This window comes from Oncorhynchus nerka, linkage group LG24, assembly GCF_034236695.1.
Source record: "Oncorhynchus nerka isolate Pitt River linkage group LG24, Oner_Uvic_2.0, whole genome shotgun sequence".
NCBI lineage: Eukaryota > Metazoa > Chordata > Actinopteri > Salmoniformes > Salmonidae > Oncorhynchus > Oncorhynchus nerka.
Genome location: NC_088419.1, coordinates 42986443 through 42990840, shown reverse-complemented (window position 1 = coordinate 42990840; position 4398 = coordinate 42986443). Strand labels below are relative to the sequence as shown.

The 4398-nt window shown below is 43.7% G+C and overlaps 1 long non-coding RNA gene across 3 annotated transcripts; it reads right to left on the bottom strand.

Moving 5' to 3' along the window:
- Positions 1-408: 408 nt before the first annotated feature.
- Positions 409-4013, bottom strand: LOC135564310 (uncharacterized). 3 transcript variants are annotated; one of them, XR_010460904.1, is made up of 4 exons: positions 2425-4013; positions 2239-2318; positions 1905-2087; positions 409-1543 (listed from the first exon to the last, which is right to left on the bottom strand). It is a non-coding gene; the product is annotated as an uncharacterized LOC135564310 (long non-coding RNA). The 3 variants fall into 3 exon arrangements; XR_010460905.1 differs by lacking the exon at positions 409-1543 and having other exon boundaries at positions 2002-2087; positions 2425-2567; positions 3260-4013; XR_010460903.1 differs by lacking the exon at positions 409-1543 and having other exon boundaries at positions 2002-2087; positions 2425-2560; positions 3260-4013.
- Between the last annotated feature and the right edge of the window lie 385 nt (positions 4014-4398).

The following is a 4398-nucleotide window of genomic DNA, read 5'->3' as shown; positions in this document are numbered from 1 at the left end:
TAGCTCATCATAATCAGTACAACCTTCAAAAAAGTATTTTACACACAATATGTGCCCATTACAATCTGTGCAAGAATCGGAATGCATGAGTTGTCACCTAGAATTGAAAAGACGTGAATAAAATCGTAAATACACAAATAATTACCACACAAAACATTTTCTGATAGTGATTTATTGATACAAGTGGCGCGTGCCGGCAGTCAACCACGTAACCTCCCACTCTGCGCCATTCAGTGTTGTTGTTTATGTATGTAGCTAGTGAGCTAAACTGTAGCATTTAACAATGTCTTTCAAAAGGAGACAACTCACAAATGTGGAAATTCTGGAGATTTTTTAAAATTCTGACAATGAGTCTGAGTATGAAAGTCAGGAATCAGATTCTGACAGTGACAGTGAGGAGCTGCCCTCAACCTTGTAGCCATTGAGAACCCTGAATCTAAATTTCCCTTGTCAACTGAGGAAGTACCAGGTCCCTTTGAAGATGCTGGTGGTGATGGAGGCAGGCCGACAGTGGATGAAGTACAGGAGTTCTGTGGTAGCTGGAAGGCCACCAGTCATTTCACCCCACCTGGCCCTGCTGTCTGCTTTGACGAGTCCCAGTCTGGAGTGCAACGCCCCTTGCCATTTCCAACTGAGGCAGAGTGCTTCAAGTTGTTTCTCACAGAGGAGCTGGTGGGAGAGATAGTTGAGGAGACCAATCGCTATGCCTTAGAGCTACAGGAGAAGAGAGAGCCAGGAGTGAGGGGGAAACTCGCTAAATGGGTGACAACCACAATTAGTGAAATGTATACCTTCCTGGTGACAGTCCTTCTCATGGGAATAGTAAAGAAGAACTCCCTAAGAGAATACTGGAGCACAGATCCTATGTTTGCAACTCCCTTCTTTGCCTCCCTCTTTTCCCAAGATCGCTTCCTAGTTCTTCTGCGATGCCTGCATTTTGTCAACAATGCTACTGCCATCCTAAGTGACCCGTTATACAAAATAAGAAATGTTCTTATCAGCCTGACATCAGCATTTGGTCGGGTCTTTGTGCCATACAAGGACCTATGCATTGATGAGTCCCTGATGTTATGGAAAGGTAGGCTGGCGTTCCGTCAATATATTCCCTCCAAAAGGCACAGGTTTGGAGTCAAGTTCTTTGTCATGTGCGACGTGAAGACAGGATTTGTCCAGGATATTATAGTTTACACAGGGTCCACCACTGACATCAAACATTATGATGGGCTTGGGGTGTCAGGGTCCGTGGTGATGACCATGCTGGCTCCTCATCTCGGCAAGGGACACACTTTGTACGTGGACAATTGGTACAGCAGTCCCACACTCTTCCAGCATCTGCTCTCCAACAGCACAGGGGCATGTGGCACAGTCAGGTCGAACAGGAAGGGGATGCCGGCATTCGGATGCAGGAAGATGCAGAGAGGGGAGGTGGAGTTCCAAGAGAACGGTCAACAGCTGGCAGTAAAGTGGCATGACAAGCGAGACGTCCATGTCCTCTCCACTGTCCATACAGCAACCATGTCGGGCCACAGGGAAGGTGGACCACCTGACCGGAGAGAGAAAGATCAAACCAGATTGTGTGCTTGATTATAACCTCAAAATGGGGGCCGTGGATAAGGCAGACATGATAAACAGCTTTGTGGAATGCACACGGAAAACGAACAAGTGGTATAAGAAGATATTTTTCCATCTGATCGACACTGCTGTCCTCAACGGCAGCATAGTTCACCGCCAACTAACAGGTGAGATGATTACTGAACAAGGTATTTTTGTAATTGGATGTACAGTTCACATACAAATCCATTATGCAATTATAGTGACAATATCTCACCCACCTCCCCACTGCCTCATCATCCTCTAACTTTCCTCATCCTCCCCACTCCCTCATAGGTAAAGTAATTACCTACCAAAAATACAGAGAGAACCTCATGAGAGAGCTGCTGGAGGAGCACCACACCCCTCGGCGCCCATCCACTGGGGGTCGTCCTGCTGTAGACAATCCCCTACGCCTCACTGCACGACATTTTCCCTGCAAAGTCCCTCAAACTGCTTCTCAAGGTAGTCGCACACGGAGGCATTGCAAAGTCTGCCTGTCTGGCGCCAGGAGAAGTAAGCAGAGGAAGATGACAAAATACATGTGTCTAGCTTGTGATACACCTCTATGTATTTCACCATGCTTTGAGGAGTATCACATGCTCAAGCATTATTGAGCACATCTGCAGCAATAGGTGACTGACTGACCTGACATGTGACTTGACAGGTGACCAGCCATGATACTATGCCTTAGAGATGGGGGTGGAAATGCAGTTGTTGTTCAGTCACTGCATGGATATTAAATATGGGTTACGCATATTCAGTTTTTTGTCCTCTAGTAAAACAAGTTGTAGAAATAACTACCAGTACTGCAATAAAATAGATGAATATTACATATTGGCATGCGTTTTCTTGCTGTGTTTTCATCCAGTACAACTGTTAAGGAGTGTACGTTAGCATACAAAAGCTGTCCTCATTCTTCAGCTCCAAAGATGTCCAGCTCCAGTTATGATATTGGCAAATAATGTTTCTGGTTTCTGAAAGTACAGAATAAAGAGGAATTATTCATTAGAATACAATATAAGGATATAGCAATAAAACAATACTACAAAGAAGTAACATAATAAACACTGCTATAAAAAAAAATAGTTTATTGCATTGACAAAATCACAGATTTGAGTTATAACAGTAAGAAACTAACTTTTGAGCTCCACAAGGGGGCAAGGCAGGGCAGAACAGAGCTATGCTGAATAGACCAAATAAACAAACCATGGTCATATTTTTTATTTATTTAACTAGGCAAGTAATGTAAGAACAAATTATTATTTACAATGATGGCCTACACCGGCCAAACTCGGACAACGCTGGGCCAATTGTGCGCTGCACTATGGGACTCCCAATCACAGCCAGGTGTGATACAGCCTGGATTTGAACCAGGGTGTCTGTAGTGCCATAGACCGCTGCGCCACTTGGGAGTCATAAGGCCAGGGTAGCTTCAAAATACAACACAAGCTAATAGTTTTCTGACGCAACTAGCATTGTTTTACAGAGCTAATAGAATAATGTAGCTAGGTAAGCATGATTGACAATAACACCATAAAGGTTATAAAATGTGTAACGTTACCTCACGTGTCCGCAGTTATAAGGAATATATTATGATCTACAGCTACAGCAGAAACGGCATACGGAAACTATTATTATAACTATTATAACGTAATAAGGCACTTACTTTGATGGAAACGCAGCCTGGATTTGAACCAGGGAGTCTGTAGTGACACCTCTAGTACTGATGTGCTGTGCCTTTGACCGCTGCACCACTTGAGAGTCATAAGGCCATGGTAGCTTCAAAATGCAACACAAGATAATACTTCTCTGACGCATTTAGCATTGTTTTACAGAGCTAATAGAAGAATGTGGCTACATAAGCACGATTGACTATAACATCATAAAGGTTATAAAATGAGTAACGTTACCTCACGTTTCCGCGGTGATAAAGAATATACACAAATATATTATGCTCTATACATACAGTACGCTACAATAGAAATGTGGAATAGAAAATGTGAACACGTGTGCAGATCCTGTTCTGACGGGAGATGAGCAAATGTCTGCAGACGTGAACTGCACAAACAATTGGGAAGTGCTTGGGGAATTTTGTCCCTGTCAGAAATGTCCCAAAAATGTAATTATCCGCAAAAGTAAAAATGACTATTTTTATGTGAATGAATGAGGAGGCGGAACACACCTAAATTCAAACTGTTTTTAGAAAATAAAAACTTGTTTGAAAATCATTTTAAATTGAAGTTAAAACAACTTATAAATATAAACAGGCTGCGTGCTTTAGTTTGAGGGCAGCGCGGATCAAATGTACTGTTACGTATCAATCACATTCTGGAATGGAGAGAACATTCTAACATCACGTGCATAAAAAAACTCACGCTGGGGCGACCGTTAGAGATATTTGGAACTCACGCATGAAAGGGTTAATAACCCGCCGTGTTACTCTGGGGAGCCCACTGAATGCCGCTCGTTCCTCACCCAGTGTGATATTGTGTTTTCTCTCCAGCCCAACACGTACTCCAGGGGCACAGCTCGTATCGCCTACGTCATATCTCTCCTTACTGGACGGGCTCGTGAGTGGGGCACGGCAATCTGGGAGGCGAGGGCTGAGTGTACTAACCAGTATCAGAACTTTAAGGAGGAGATGATACGGCTTTTTGATCGTTCTGTTTTTGGGGAAGAAGCTTCCAGGGCCCTGTCTTCCCTATGTCAAGGTAATCGATCCATAACTGATTACTCTATAGAGTTTCGCACTCTTGCTGCCTCCAGTGACTGGAACGAGCCGGCTTTGCTCGCTCGTTTTCTGGA